The sequence below is a fragment of the Rhinolophus ferrumequinum genome, chromosome 25 (genome assembly GCF_004115265.2).
Source record: "Rhinolophus ferrumequinum isolate MPI-CBG mRhiFer1 chromosome 25, mRhiFer1_v1.p, whole genome shotgun sequence".
NCBI lineage: Eukaryota > Metazoa > Chordata > Mammalia > Chiroptera > Rhinolophidae > Rhinolophus > Rhinolophus ferrumequinum.
This window is the reverse complement of record NC_046308.1, coordinates 25,756,363-25,773,104: the sequence shown is the minus strand read 5'-3', so window position 1 is coordinate 25,773,104 and position 16,742 is coordinate 25,756,363. Positions and strand designations below refer to the sequence as shown.

The following is a 16,742-nucleotide window of genomic DNA, read 5'->3' as shown; positions in this document are numbered from 1 at the left end:
GAGTACAACTCTGGGAACTCATGTTGCGTGAGAGTGGGGGTTGCCTGTGCCCTGCACCCCACACTCTGCAGCTTTGGGGCCAGGGATCTGACTGACATTGGCTGAGATGCCGTCAGTGTCTCCTTCCTGTTAGCCAGGACTGAGGGGCCCTGCTGTGGCCCAGGTGGGGTGGGGTGGGGTAGAAGGGAGCGTGCAGTCAGCCTGCTCCCCGTGACTGCCTCCACTTGGCACTCGTACCCCACCCCACCCATGGTTTTTCAGAGACCACCCACAGCTGCAAAGAAGTCCCTGTTCTGGAGAGAAATTCGCCCATGACTCACAGGCTAAGAGGCACCTGGCTCTATCTTTGGAAAGCCTGTGTAGTTGAACAGTATTGGTTTTTTTTTTTAAGTCAGGGCACCCATTCTGGGGCATCCCATCTTTTTCATATCTCCTTGAGTCCTAACCTCATGCTCTGCAGAAACACCTTCATGTTGCCCTTCCTTTCAGAGTCTTCTCCTTCCTCTCTCAGCCCAGAGAGATTCCAGGCAGCAGTCTCAAGGGATGACCAGTGAAGACATCTTTGCAGGCCAGCGGTGGGGTTGTTACCCACAGCCTCTGAAGCAGGCAGCAACTAAACAGAAGTGCAGGGGATAAGTGCTGTGTTCCACTCCCATGGACTCCTGGCAGTCCCCTCCCAAGCCCCATCCCCTTCCACCTCCAGCCTTGGAAAGGGGTCTGTAGTTCTCTGGCTTCTAACAGGGAAACCTTTAGTCATGTGCTGGCCCTTTCTGCTGCACTCAGACGCCAAGGAGAAGTGTTTCATATTAGCAGCAGAATCTTTGAATACTAGCAATTTGTCTGAAAATTATAACTCGCATCAAACCTTAATTCTGCTTTTTGCAATGAGAGCTCATTTCCTATCATTGTGGTCTCAGTGGAAAGAAAGAGTCCTGCCTTCAATACAGAATCTTTGTGGACTTGAAGTACAAGATAGTGCCCCTACTTTCCCCAATAGGATGGACCCCACTTCTCATGGCAGTGCAAGGACCAGGGATGGAAGAAGAGGAGAAGACAATTTTGCCCATTGTACTCTGGCCCTCAGGGACCAATTAGGATGCTCTAACTTAGAACAGAGAATGATCTTCTGGGATCTGAGCACTTGTTAATCTGGATCTTCCAGGGTCTGGCCTTCAGGGAAAAGGAGTGAAGCATGTAGAGGTTCTGTCCAGAGCAAGTTAGTCTGGGCAGGCAGAAGAGCTGTGTGTGAGGTGTCTGCTTCTAGAGTCAGTCTCAGGGTGGGAGGAAGAAGTAAACAGGAATTCTATTCCAACATGCCACCCCCAGGGCACAAGATGGCCTAAGGCTGGGGCAGGTCCTTGCTATGGGCACGCTTCTCTGATCTTCATTTTTTAGGGCCTAGAGAGAGGTCAGAGCATCTGCTCTTTGTTCTGGAATTCATAGAAGTGGAAAAAGGATCTCACTGAATGAGACACTTGCTGTTGTCAGGGGTCATTTCACCCACAGGAGCTGTGTGTGCATGTGAGCTGGACAAGTGTGGGGAGTAGAGTAGATGGGCAGAAGGAAGTGAAGAGGAAAGCAGGCCCACTGAAGGATGGTTGGGAGGGCTAAGGAGAAAGGTCCCCAAGGGGGACATTCAGGGGATGCTGAAACGATGAAAGGCTAAGGGAACTGTCCACAGTGGGAGGCTGGTCTACAGCGGCTGTACAGCTTGATGCAGCTTTCCCCTCACTTCACCCTTTCCCTTCTTCTCCACTTCCAGGAGCAGTGGCAACTCAAGGCTCCAGAGCAGAATGCCAGAGGACTGACAAAACGGAAGCATCTTGAGCAGTCATGAGGTTTGACTTCTTCCTATTCAGATGAGAAAACCTGCCCGAGTCCATTCAGCAAGTTGGAAATAGGGACCCAACTCTAATCCAGGTCCAAAGTAACAAATTCAATAATTATTTACTGAGCACCTACTCTGTGCCAGGCTCTGTGCTAAGCAATGGAAGTTCCAGAAGGAGAAAACAGAGGCAATTGAATAAAAAATTTTAAAAAATAAAAATAAAAAAATAATAAATAATGAGATGAAAGTTTTCCTGAGCTGAAGCAAGATAGGTGACTTCAGATTTAAAGGTATGCCAGGGGCTGATTGAGAGTAATGAAAAAAGAGGGGAGCAAACAAATCTCAAGCCTCAACACGTAGTGGTGAAATTTTAGACCTTTAAAAAGAAAACTAAAAGTTTCCAGAAATTCTCATTGCAAGACTGAAAATAAGATGACAGAGGAGAAACGTATTCAAGATCTAAGAGAAACAGGTTTTGAGTGTGGGATTCTGAGCTCAAGTCAAGTGTTAAGACAAAATAAAATCTGTTTTAAAGACATGTGAGAATCCAGAGTTTATTTCCCACCCATCAGTAGAGAAAAATAACTAGATGTGGCATTCCAGCAAAACAAAGCAGTGGGAAGAAGAGGACAACATCTATACAACATGTACACAGGGACCAGCGTGACCTAACAGGAGAGAAGACAGTGGGAGGGGGTAGAAGGCAAGGGGGTTTGGAAGCTTCTACAGAGGATTCCATTTCTTTTTCCATGGTCAAGTCACACTAGTCAGTTCTGTAGTCAAATAATACTTCCACCTAATAATCACCCTATAGTCAAAATGCAGAGCTGACTACAGTTATATAACAAAATATTAGTCTTCTAAATCTTAAAGATACTAAATATACCATTATACTAAAATATATAGTATAATTATATATAATACTATGTACTATATTATATATACCACGTGACATATATACACTATATTACATATAATGTTCTATATTAAAAATAGATAGTAACAAATATAATTTGACAAAAATTATCAAACTAATACAAATTGGAAGGGGATAATGTGTTCTAATTTCCCCAGCTTTCATAGCAGAGAGCTAATAGATAAATATTATACATAAATTAAGAGAGAGGGACTTAAGTATATTATCTACCCTAATAAATATTGGCCACCAAATAACTAAAATCAGAGACTGTTGTTCATTGTGGTTGACTTTGGATCATAAACCTTGTGGGTAGAAGTGGGGAAAGTAGGGACACTTTTTATTTTATTTTATATCTTGTATGTTGTGTGCTTTTTCCTCACATACATACTTCTAATTTTAAAAATAAGTAAAATAAATAATGAAACATTTATATAAGAGAATACTATTCAGCCATTCAAAATAATAGAGTAGATCTAAAATCTATCTAGACTTCTGGTCAAGACAGCAGAGTAGGTAAATGCTGTGCTGACCTCCTCCCATGATCACATCAAAAACACAACTAAACTACAGAACAACCATCATTGAGAATTGCCTGAAATCTAGCTGAGCAGGAGTCCGATAACTAAGGACATATAGAAGAAGCCACAACAAGACTGGTAGGAGGGGCAGTAACACGGAATGGGCTGGTACTACACCTGCGTGTGACCATTAAATATCTTCGCTGTAGAGGCCCCCCTGAGGAGCAAGGGGTCCCAGCCCCACACCAGGGTCCCCAGCCCTGGGTTCCAGTGCCAGGGAGAGAAGTCTCCATAACTTGTGGTTGTAAAAACCAGCAGAGAGTGTGGCTGAGTGAGACGGAGCACTGCTGGAGTCCCAGGTGTTCCACTTAAAGAGCCATCACATGGGCTTGCCTACTGACTCTTATCTTCAGTGGTGGAGCAGCAGCTTGAAAAGCACCAGAGCAATATGAGGAGGAACTGAATTGTCTGGCTGCAGGGTGACGGCTGGAGGGGCAGCTTTCTCCCAGACAGAAGTGCTGGTAGAAGCCATTGTTCCTTTGTCGAGCCCTCCCACCACCTTGCCTGCATGCATAGGCAGGCACCATATCTGAGTCTCCATCAACCTGGCAAACATTGTTCGTCCCTCCCTGGTGACACCTGCCTGACCCAAGCCATTTCCAGGGGCTTTTCCATACAAAAAACCTATCTTGGCTCATGCTGTGGACTTTCATAAAACTATTCAAAAGTTCACAGACCTCAAACTAGCAGTAGCTGGCCTTAGCATGCCCCATACCACTTGCTAAGCAGCCTCAAACTTGGCACTGCTGGCAGCTGGTCTTGGTTCACAGCTTAGCCTCTCCCAGGCACCCCCAAGTCAGCACAAGTGGCAACCTTCTGCAAATTACTTTGTAGATCATACCAAGTGGCCCCAAGCAAGGCACATGCAGCAGCTGAACTTGGCCTACAGCAGAGCCCCACCTAAGAATCCCCAGAACCCACACACCCAGTGACTGGCTTCAGATCACACCAGAGCACCACTCAACCACCTCCACAAATGGCAGACTCAAAAGGCAGACTGGACAGGTACCAAAGCCCTGCTCTGTAGGGTCAGCCCCCTAAAGAACAGCTCCTCCAATGTAGTCACAGCCAATTCTCATAACCAATCAGCCTACGAGTCAATCCCTCGAATTGATGTGCCAACAGCAATCAAGGCTCAACTACAACAAGAGGGCACACACAACCCACACAAATCACACAACTGGGGCCCCTAGCTCAGGTGACCAGGCAGACTGCACCACTGGGCCCCACAGGACACCTACTACATAAGGCTATTCTACCAAGACTGGGAAATATAGCACGTCTACCTAACACATAAACACAAACATAGGGAGGCAGCCAAAATGGGGAGACAAAGAAACATGTCCCAAATAAAAGAATAGAACAAAGTGCCAGAAAAAGAACTAAACAACATGGAGATAAGTAATCTCCCAGATGCAGAATTCCAAATATTGGTTATTAGGATGCTCAATGATCTCAGTGAGAACTTCAACAAAGAGATAGGAAACAAAAATGGAGATAGAAAACATAAAAAAAGAACCAGTCAGAAATGAAGAATACAATAACTGAAATGAAGACTACATTAGAGGGAATCAACAGTAGATTAGATGAAGCAGAGGACTAAATCAGCAATTTGGAAGAGAAGGTAGCAGAAAACACCCAATCAAAACAGCAAAAAGAAAAAAAAATCCAAAAAAGAAGAAAAAGAAATGAGGATAGTTTAAGGGGTCTCTGGAACAGTATCAGGTATACCAACATTTGCATCATAGGGGAACCAGAAGGAGAAGAGAGAAAGCAAGGAATTGAAAACCTATTTGAAGAAATAATGACAGAAAACTTCCCTAACCTGGTGAAGGAAATAGACATACGAGCCCAGGAAGTGCAGAGTCTCAAACAAGATGAACCCAAAGAGGCCCACACCAAGACACATCGTAATTAAAATGCCAAAGGTTAAAGACAAAGAGAGAATCTTAAAAGCAGCAAGAGAAAAGCAGTTAGTTACCTACAAGGGAGCTCCCATAAGACTGTCAGCTGATTTCTCAACAGCAACTTTGCAGGCCAGAAAAGATTGGCATAAAATATTCAAAGGGATAAAAAGCAAGAACCTAACCAAGATTACCCAGCAGAGCTATCTTTTTAAATTGAAGGAGAGATAAAGAGCTTCCCAGACATGAAAAAGCTAAAGGAGTTCATCATCACCAAACCAGAATTACAAGAAGTAGTAAAGGGATTCTTTAAGAAGAAAAGAAAAAGATAAAAAATATGAATAATAAAATGGCAATAACTACATATCTATCAACAATTACTTTAAACGTAAATGGATTAAATGCTCCAATCAAAAGGATAAGAAAACAAGACCTTTACATATGACACCTACAAGAGACTCACTTCAGTAAAGGGATGGAAAAAGGTATTTCATGAAAATGGACATAAAAAAGCCCCCAAAACTGGGGTAGCAACACTTCTACCAGACAAAATAGACTTTAAAACAAAGGCTATAACAAGAGACAAAGAAGGATCCAGTAAATCTACTTCTGGATATTTATATGAAGAAACCCAAAACACTAATTTGGAAAGACATATGTATCCATATGTTCATTGCAGCATTGTTTACGATAGCCAAGATATGGAAACAACTTCAGTGTCCATCAATAGAAGAATGGATAAAGAAGTGATCTCTCTCTCTCTGTCTCTCTGTCTCTATCTATCTATATATATATACATACATATATGTATATATATATATAGATAGATAGATAGAGACATATACATATATATGCGTATATGTGTGTGTATATATATATATATATATATATATATATATATATACACACACATATATATACACATCTCGATGGTGCCAAAAAAACGTATACACACTTTAAGAAAGGAAAAAACTATTAAAATTGTAATACTCAATATATACTGATGATAAAAGATGAACACAAGTCACGTTTGACTTCTGCAATTACAAGAGGTGCTGAAAGTGGTTACCATCAGTGTAATTTTAATACAGTTTTTTCCTTTCTTAAAATGTGTATACTTTTTTTTGGCACCCTCTGTATGTATTTGCTGATTGATAAGAGAAGTGTCTCCCAAACTGGGATGCAGCTAATCCCATTCCCTTCCTAAGCCCTGCACATGGAATCAGACCCTCTATCCAGTCCATGAACATTCAGATACATTGGCTGGCTCTTCAGAACTGCGATTTACATTGGCCCAAGTGGGACTCTGAAAATCCTCCCTTGGAGGCTACCAGCAGTTGAGGCTCCCTTTCTCACAGCTCTGAGCACTGCCATGGCTTCCTGAGGACACTAAGCCCTGCTGCCCCAGGCTTGAAAGGAGATGGGCTAGGACGGAGCATCAATACAGGGAGGAGGAGAGAAGCTGCAGTCCTGAATTCTGGTTGCTAGGTGCTCGGCTCTGTAGCTGTCCTCCACCAACCTCAAGGACACACAATTGCTCTTGCCACCCCTCAGATGCTGCCCCTGATTTCTCCTCATGTGTCCCTAGGTACCTCTGCCTCTACGGAGCCTCTGACTTCAGGGAAGGCAGGCAGGCCCAGGAGAGTCTGTATGTCAGTTAGGGTTTGTCGTTGACACGTGGAGATCATTAACACGGCTTATTTTTAAATTGCAATTGCAAAATGTAAATGCTCCCCAAACTGATGTGTAATTGCTACCCCCTCCACCCCAGCCCTTCCCCTCTGGTGCCAGCTTTGCAAGGAGAGAATTAGAAAATAAAAAGGGGGTGGATTATGTAAGCAAAACGATTTTTAAAAAAAGAGAGTGACAGAGCTAAGAATTTAAGTGAGACAGCTGGCAGCTTCTCTGATTGCCACACTTCCAGCATTAGCTGCAAAAATTGTCCCTGCAATTGCACCCATCCAAGCAAGAGTGTCAACTGTATTTAGTCCCCAGAACAGACCAGGCTGGCACTCACTTGGCAAGACAGTTCAGTGGTCTCTCTGTGTGTGTGTGTGTGTGTGTGTGTGTGTGTGTGTGTGTGTGTGTTGTGGGGGGAGGGAGATGGAAGGTCAGGGGTGATATTGGAGGTGGCTTCTATCTCATCCATGGACACCTTTCATTTCACAGACAGAACTCACAGCAGTAGTTAGCACTCTGGCGACGCATTCCATCCTTCCCCATATTCTACAACACAGGGAGGGGCAGAGGGCACCTCCACGCCCTCCGGCCGTCTGACCTGTTCAGACGCCAGCATCGCCCCATTGTCGTCAAGCCTCTGCCGCAGCCCTTGTCTGCAGCGAACTCCCTTCAACATCACTGGGTACAGTCTCCACAGGTTGTTGAAAAGTTTGTCAACCTGTTTCCTAAATGGCTATCACCTGACCCACACTTTCTGAAGCCTCGGCCCCTCTGCATATGCCCTTGTCTCCGGCTCTCAGCTCTAGGAGCCACAGCATGTTCCCTACCCCTAACACACTGAGAACACAGAGCTCCCTAAACAGCCAGGGGACGTAGGGAGAGGACAGTCATCATGGGCCAGTTCTGCCAGGTGGTCCTGTTGAATACTGGAAAGAAAAACGCGTGGTTTTGAATAACTGGATTTCTAAATCCCTCCCTAGGTTGATACCTACGTCTCGGAGATCACGAAGTTACTTAAGGGGATTTTAAAAACGTTATCTGATAAGAGGATTAAATGAGATTCTCTATTCAAAATACTTTCCACATTCTAAAGAACGATTTCTCAGAGTTCATCAGAAACACCTGGTTTCCTCCATGTTCATCAAACACATGGGGTGCAGACTCCTGGGTCTTTACCTGGACTCACAGAAACAGAATCTCTGGTGTGAGGTCCAGGATCTGCTTTCTTAACAAACACCCGTAGGGGATTCTTAGGCGATAATGCTCGCTCCAGAGGGTTGCACAAATGTTATCCTCATCATGGATGTGAGCAGCAGCCCATCCATCTGTGTCCACAACAGTTTATTGTTCACAGAATGTGTAGAAGAAAGGAGAGGCGTAAGGGCATAAGGCAGAGCCCTCGTCCTGTCCTCCGGGAGGAAAGACGTGAAAAAACAACACAGTGTGCTTTCCAGGGCTGTCCATGCCAAGTGTCAGCTAACGTTGTGGGCTGGCTCTCGAGCCTTTCAGAAGAAAAGATAATCTGCCTGGAGGGTTTAACTATGTGTTAAAGGACAGAGAAGCATTTCTTACTGTTCAGTGATCCTGGCGGCCTCGTGGATGGCCCTCAGGAGACTCACGCCCCTCGTCTCACTTCCAGCTGGGCCAGAAATTCTTCCTGTCAGCTAGAGCCAACGCACCTGTGAGAAAAGGCAGTGCAGCTCTCAGAAGGGAAGGCCGGAGGCACAGAGACATCGGTGAACAAGTCCACGCCGCCTCTCCCCAGGCTGGCCGAGCAGGATACATTCCATTTGCTCTACAGACCTTGTTACCGTTGTTACCATTCACATCTCTCTCCTCATTGTGGCTGCTGGGGCCCACCCAGCCATTTTAGAGCCCAGGCCCTCGTCACAGTGGGAAGTGCCGCGTCGTCGCCTATCTGGTTTCCTGACACTAAGCATGCATGTGGACCCCTCTCCCCCCAGGGGTGGGCAGATCTCTGAGTGATTTCTGGGCCCTCCTTTTAAACTGTGGGGAACATAGAGGAAGGGGTAGAAGGTGCAGCCTTTTCCGGTGTACAGATGGGTTTCAGAGGTCTGGAATCTGGGGGTCCGGAGAGACACTGCTGGGGTGAAGGGGAGGGTGCCTGCAGACAGCAGGGAGGACGAGTCAGGGGGGCAACGCAGGCAAAGCAGAAAGTAACAGTGCAGGACAGCCTCTGGCCTCAGGGTAGCTTTGCCCACACAACTTATCTATTTACTTTTAGATTAAAGTGAATTAATTTTCTTTCTCCATACTTGAAATGGACCCAGGTGCTGGAAAATGGAGGTTGGTGGTCAGCACTATTAGAAGGCCTGGCCTGGCACTTTCCAAACACACATCAATTTTGACTTGTGGATCGAGTTGCCAGTTTGAGTCCAACAAGGCTGTGCTTGGGCCTGGGATGGCAGGGTCACCGGGTGGAGGGGTGGCTGCTTGATGCCTGGGCTGCGTTTTCAGGGCCGCGTCCCAGAGCATCTCCAGCCGATCGCCCCAGCCCTTCACCAGAGGTAAATGCATCTTTAACATTCACAGCTCCTTCCTAGTTAACACCACCTTAGTCTCCCTGTAAAAACACATTTGCACCTCAGTAAAGAATGTAATTAACTACTGACATGACAACAGGAGGAGCTAAACAGTGGCCCAGGCTGAAAGCTGCAGTGGGGAAATGGAAATTTAGACATTTGCCTGAACAAGATTTTCCCACCTTCTTTCCTCGTGTGTGTGTGTGTGTGTGTGTGTGTGTGTGTGTGTGTGCGCGCGCGCGCGTGCACGTGCCTGCATGCACTGCAGGGAGGTGAGGATGGCAGAGACACAGCATCTGGGATCCTGAGGGAGGGATGAACTCCCGGCTGCAGGACAGAGAAAGCTGGGGGGTGCTAGAAGGATGGGATGAGCTGAGAGGAGCTCCACAAGGGGCAGGGTGGTAAATGAATTTCCATTAACAAGAACTCTGTGGGTTGAAGTAAAACCCCCTTCCCCACACCCCAAACTCTTCCCAAGGGGAACTGAGGGCACCAGAGATTCAAAGCAGAAGGAGGCTCAGGCCCCCCTAGCATTGCCTGCTCTGGGGCAGCCACAGAGAGGGGCTCAAGGGATCAAGACCAACCGAGAGGATATTGTGAGCACCAACTCTTGTGGTGCACCCCCCTCACGCCTGCCCGCCCACCCTGTTTTTCCTCCTTGTGGCCTTCCCGGTGAATTCTGTCAATGTCTCCCAGTTCTCCGGCACCCCCAGGCAGCAAACCTGGGAAACACCCCAAGTGAGCCAGCACCACCTCATTTTCACTCCTCATTTCTCCTCCACTTCCCATCCCTTCCCAGTCCGGGCGGAAGATGGGCTTCCCTCCTCTCCATTCCCAGTGACACAACCTAGAGAGAGCCCTCATCCCTGGCCATGCCAGCAGGCCCCGCATCCCCGCAGCTAGCATCTCCCGCTGCCTCCAGATGGAGCTTCCCAGGCAGACGGCTTCATTCTGCATCCATCCATGCCAGGCCCTGCCAACACACTGCCCTGGATGGGCTTACAGCTGTGTCACCGCCTGCTCCAGAATTTTCAATGACTCCTTACTCATAGAAGGCACCAACCAATAAATGTTCACTGATTGCGTTTTACCAAGTGCAGCCTCCAAGGTGCCTGCCGTCAGCCCCGACCTGTCCTTCTAGACGCATCTTCCACCCATCACTCACCGCCTCGCTGCCCTCCCTCCAAACACACCGCTTTCCAATGTCTGGACCTGTCCCACAATTTCCAGCCTCTCCTGCTGCCGCACTTCCATATTCCTACCTGACAAGACCCTAACCATTCTGCAATGTTCAACTCAAACATTCTAGATTTCTCCTCTAAAGCCAGAAGTAGTTTTACTTCCTCTATGTGTCCAGGTAACAAGCTACTCTCATTCTCTGACAGCTCTCACACATTCTGTCTCATGTGATAGTTGTCGTAAATATCTTTCTTCTTTCCTTCCTTCCTTCCTTCCTCTCTTTCTTTCTTTTTAAATAAATTTTTATGGGGGAACATTGGGGTGCAGTGTGTTTTTCCAGGGCCCATCAGCTCCAAGTAGTTGTCCTTCAATCTAGCTGTGGACAGCGCAGCTCAGCTCCAAGTCCAGCCACCGTTCTCAATCTTTAGTTGCAGGGGGCGCAGCCCACCATCCCATGCGGGAATTGAAGCGGCAACCTTGTTGTTAAGAGCTCGTCCTCTAACCAACCGAGCCATCCGGCCGCCCCTCTGGCAGCTCGTTGTCTTCAGTCTAGTTGTGGAGGGCACAGCTCACTGGCCCATGGGGGAATCGAACCGACAACCCTGTTGTTGTTCAGAGCTTGCACTCTAACCAACTGAGCCATCTGGTTGCCCTTAAATATCTTTCATCTCTTTCCAAACTGTAAGCTCCCCATGGGCAGAGATCCTGTCTGATGTCCGTATAATTTTTTCAGTTTGCAAAGTACTTTCCTATGTACCGTGTTTCCCCGAAAATAAGACTTCGCCAGACAATCAGCTCTAATGCATCTTTTGGAGCAAAAATTAATATAAGACCTGGTATTATACTATATTATATTATACTATACCGGGTCTTTTAGTAAAATAAGATTGGGTCTTATATTAATTTTTGCTCCAAAAGATGCATTAGGGCTGATTGTCCAGCTAGGTCTTATTTTCGGAAAAACATGATATCTTCTCTAACCTTAAATGCTAAAGGTCAATATTTTAATGTAATAATTTAGTTTTCATTACCTTTACAAAGTAATACATGCTATTGTACAAAATAAATAAATAAGAGGGAGACATTTTAGGTTAGTTGTAATCCTATAATTCAAAGACAACCACAGTTAATATGAGGAGTGAAATTCTTCTTAAAAACAGTGTCATACTCTACATACTGTTCTATAACCAGCCTTTCATATTTACCAACATATCATAAATACCTTTACATAGTAGGGAAATATATACTATAATCTTAGTGGCTATATGGCATTCCATTTATGGATATACTAGGAATTACTCAGCCAAATTTCTATCATTGCTGTGATTGTTTCCAGTTTTTGCTATTATAAACAAATAATGCCCATTCTTATAGCTGAGTTTGATTTGATCACTGTCTTGGGATAAGTTTCTAGGTGTGGAGCTGCCAAATATAAAGGTATGTTCATTTTAAAGAAACTTTATAAATTCCTTGCAGGAAGGTCCCACAGTTCACAAGGTCCTCTCTACAGTGTGTGAGAGACACCTGTTTCCTGCCAGGTGGTTGTTCCCATTTTACAGGAGTGGATAATGAGGCGGAGGAAGGTCCAGCACTGGGCTTGCTGAAGAAAACAGCCAGCAAGTGGCAGGTTTTCCGACTGTAGACATTTTGGTCTTCCAACCTCCCCACTTCTCTTTGTGCTTGTGTTTTACCAATCCAAAGGGAGCACCTGTAGCAGTCAGTGTTAAGTAAATGCTGAGCTCCCAGAGGAGAGGGCAGAGGTGAGGTGTCCTGAGCGGTGGGTGGGGCCACTCCTGGGAGCTCTGCAGGTGCCGCCTCCCCTGCCTCCTTTCCTGGGTGTCTGAGGCCTACTTGGCAGATGGGAGGTTTGATCCTGGGTAGCATTTTACTATCCCCTTTGCCCCTCTTCCGGGCACGCTCTGTCTGTCTTCAAGGAGCTCACGATCTAGATGAAAAAGACACAATTGTACCCTGAGATGTGTGGATGGTGCTGCTTCTGGCAGTCGGCTTCCCCGCCCCCTCCTCTGCCATAGCCTACAGTGGCAGGGGCAGGGGACAAAGTCCAGGTCACGGTTGCAGACGGAAGAAGCCCTGCCGGCCTGCTGTGTCCTCCGGCCTCTGAAAGCTGCTGTCCTCTCTGGCACTGAGGGGTTGGAGCTCCTTGCCCGTGTCCAGCTGCAGTTACATGCCTTTTTGTCCATCTTTCTGCTCCTGCTGTACCTCTGCCCCACCCCCACCCCAAGACAGCACCATACTGAGGAGCTGGAGCCCCTCGGAGAGGAATCACACCGTATTAGGGGAGAGAAGTCAACTGTACTCCCCACTCAGGGACTAATAAAATGCACATTTGAGAGAGGAAGAACAATCCGAGGTGACACCACACACGCCCACATGGAACGTGCTTCAGGGCTACAACATACCTGGATTCCTCCTTTCCCAGAACTGGTTCCCAACAGCCTGGAGAAAGCTTCAAGGCAGAAATATAGCCTGTAATCTGCTTTCCTTCACTGCCAGCTACTCCTCTGAGCATAAGGAGGGCAACTCACAGGACAGCAAGCACTGAGGGGAATAAAAGACGTCTGGGAGGAGACTGCCCTGGATCATGGCCATGCTTCTTACCCCAGCTGCCTCTCTGAGCCATGTTTCCCTCCACACTCAAGCCTGCCTGGCCCTGAAGGAGGGAGCCTGGGCCTGGGTGCTCCTTTTTAGATCTTGGAGAGAGAGAACACACCACCCTCTCTTTTGTCACCGTACGAAGTCCTTGTTCTCTAGAGGCTGACAGGTAGCCTGCAGCACTGCTGCCCTGAACCTGAGGCGGGGCTTGGGTCCACTTAATGGGCAGCCTGACAGGCAGGGAGACAGACAGACAGACACACAGGGAGAGATAGGTGGGAAGACATGGACTCTGTGTGACCTGATGGCTCAGATGTTTCAGGGGAGAAATAAGGAAGCCGGAGCTTTATCTTGAAGGTAAAGTCCCATCTGTCCCCACAAGATCCCCAAGAAATGGAGCAGCCCCACCCCAGCTCTTTGGCTCTGATCAGGCCCCTCGCTGCCTATCCAAGGTCCTTTTACCAGGATACCCTCTGACGGGATGGGTGAGCTTCCCCAGGGAGTGCCTGTCCCTGTTTTGCCAACTTGCACTTACATTTTTTGCAGGTGGACAGAACAGGGGTGAAGATGGAGCCTCTGGAATCTCTGCCCAGAAACCCATACCAAAGACCTATCCCCTGTCCATTTTGGGGACAGTGCCCCATCCTGGTAGTTATCCCAGGAGCAGAAAACACCCAAGTCTTCATCCCCATTGGCCGAAGAGCCTTGAAAGCGCCTATTCTTACTCTGGAGCCCACCTGAGGACCTATTCTTACATAAGTGCCGTGATGGAAGTGTGCTTGCCTTCCAGGACTCTCAGGCATTTCCTGAATTGTAGACTCCTGTGACAGTCTACAGCTTCTCCCACCTTCCTGCTGGGGGAGCAAGCGAAACTCAGTTCCAGCTCTGCCCCAAGTCTGCCATGTGACGGTGGACAAAACCTCTTTGAATTCTGTTCCATCGTCATGCTCACCATCATCATCCTTCGGCATTGTTGTCTGTCAACAAGACGCTGGACCTGACAGTATGGCCCCTTTTCTGACTGCTCTTGATCAGCTAAACTCAATCATCCCAGTGAAAGCAAATTTCACCTGAGCACGAGGCTGATCTCAAAAAGACCAAGATTCCAATCCTTTAGGAACAGACAGCCTCCTTGGAAGCTAAAATAATTTACAGATTTGTTTATACGGTTCCTCTCCGGCTCAAAAACTTATAATGGCTTGCCAAGGCCTAACAAGACAAAATCCAAATTTCTTAGCCTCCATTCTTGCCTTCCATAATCAGCCTAAATCTAGCTCTCGTACCTAATCCCCAAGTCCTTTCAAACCTTTTCTCCAGCCACGCCAGGCTACCACTGTCTCACAACCAAACTCACACCATGTCTGAGCCCTTTGCCCCCCTGCCCAGCCATCATGCTCTTCGGGGGGCCTTGTGCTGCCCCCTTCTCCCTGCTGTCCAGGTCCTACCCAACCCTCAAAGACAAGCTCACGTCCTACCTTTTTCTGAACTTCTACAGCTGAATGAAGTCAGCCTCTTGCGACCCTACCCTGTGGTTGGCCCTTAATCTGACTCTATTTTGTGAACTCCTGCTTTCGTTGCTAGTCTAAATCTTCTTAATGGTATCATATATTTTGAGGACAAGACGTGTATCTTCAATTTCTCTTATGCTTTTCATCTACACCTAGGGTAGTGCTGTGCCCATGTAGATCATTGAAAGTGTCATTCTTATCACATGAAGAGGAACCACTCCTGGGAAACACCACCTCCGATCAATGCTTCGTCAGTTCAGCGGAGACTTTGCCTTTTTTGGTTACTATTACTCATTGTCAATGGCATTACAGTTCTCTGACTTTCAACGTGTCTCTGAATTGAGAGCTTTTGACCAAACTCTGGATTATTTCATATGCCTCCTGCACTCAATTTTGATAAGTGAATGTGGACGAGATAGTACAATAGAGTGAAAAAGATTTGAAGTCAGACAAACTTGGATTCAAATCCTAGATCTCCTTCTTACTCGTGGTGTGATTTCTGTCAGTTTTGGTTTTCCTCGTTCTATAAAATGGAAACTCGCAGGGTTTTTATTAGGATTTCATAGTATCACATCAGACACCTGATGCACGTAGTGGAGAGTATGTACTCAGCACTGACATAGACTAAGCTTTAATAAGTGGCGACTATCGTCATTAATGACAGTGAGAGTACTACTAGTTTGTTTAAATCTTGTTTGGCAAAATCCTACTCATCCTCCAAGATCCAGCTCTGAAAAGTTTTCTCTCAATGCCACTCTTCCACACATAGGGTAAGTCATTCCCTCCTTTCTGATCCCCTAATAATTGGGACTGTTATTTGTCATAACATGAAGTCCAAAGTTCTTAGCCATGAACAGTAGGTTGTATCTCACAAAATTATTATTATGTGCTCCTATAGATGTCCCTCCCATAAGCTCCCAGCTTCCCGAGCCAGGTGTTCCTCGCCTCTGTGCTTCCAGCTCGGGTCTGGCATCAGGCTCGATGTGTGTTGATGACGTGATGGGATGAATGAATGAGCAGGAATGCCAAAAGCAATCAGGAGGCCAGGGCAGAATGTGACCAGACACAAATTAGAGACTTGTGAGAGCGAATCCATCATGGAAAGCAAATGTCCCTTTTAACTCAACTGAGGTCAGCCCTACATTTAGAGAAGTCACTTAATTTTCCCATCAGATTTTCCTTTCTTGGGGAAACCTTCAGCCCCACCAGAATCCCTTTGAAGAGCTCTGCCAAGCCCACCTGTCTCCAGCCCTCCTGTCCCCTCAGTAGGGCTCAGTCCCTTCTCCTACGACTCCCCACCATTCCTTTCCCCATCGGTCAGACCCTCTAGCCTCGGAGTCCCTGCTCCCTCACCTGACCGGCTGCTGAATGACCCTGGTTCTGAGCTAGGCGTCCCAGCCCCAAAAGCTCTCTCCAGGAGCAGAAGAAGCTCCGTGCACTTGACACAAGCTAATCGTCTGTTTGGCCCCAGGTGGAGTGAGCTCCACAGTCACCCTCTCCATCTCCTCTGCTATACCTTCACTCAGCCGTGGCCTCCTGACTGGCTTCCCAGCAGCCTGCTGCAGCCTGCTTCTTCCTGAATGCACAGCCTCAAGGACGGTTCCAGCAGCGAAGAGCATCCAGGCACAGTTCTCTTAGCACGTATCTCACCAAACTGTGATCGTCTGTTTGCCAGTCTGTCTGCCCCACTAGGTTCTACACACCTAAACTCACTCTCAAGCCTATATATCTCCACAGATCCCAATATGTATTTTGGACATATTAGATGTTCAATAAATACTGGTTAAATAAAGGAGTAAATGAATGGATATATTCAGCAGAGGATATGAAGAATGTTTGACCTACCATGTGCTAATATCCTTTACAAAGATCTATATTATCCAATTTATTATTTAATCCTTGCAATAACCCTACAAATTAAGGGTTATTTGTCCTGCTTTTTGAAAGGGGGAGCTGAGGTTAGAAAAGTGACTTGCCCAAAGTCACAAAG

General features: G+C 46.7%; 1 protein-coding gene across 2 annotated transcripts in view; it reads right to left on the bottom strand.

The window, feature by feature from the left end:
* The window catches only part of PKNOX2 (PBX/knotted 1 homeobox 2), a 255,540-nt gene that overhangs the window by 89,650 nt on the left and 149,148 nt on the right, over nt 1-16,742 (bottom strand). Inside the window, exon 3 of one of the 2 annotated variants that reach the window (XM_033098362.1) lies at nt 8,482-8,588. The exons of the other annotated variant lie outside the window; for it this stretch is intronic. The gene's annotated coding sequence lies outside the window, so the exon portion shown is untranslated. The remainder of the gene's footprint in view (nt 1-8,481; nt 8,589-16,742) is intronic. 2 annotated transcript variants of the gene reach the window in all.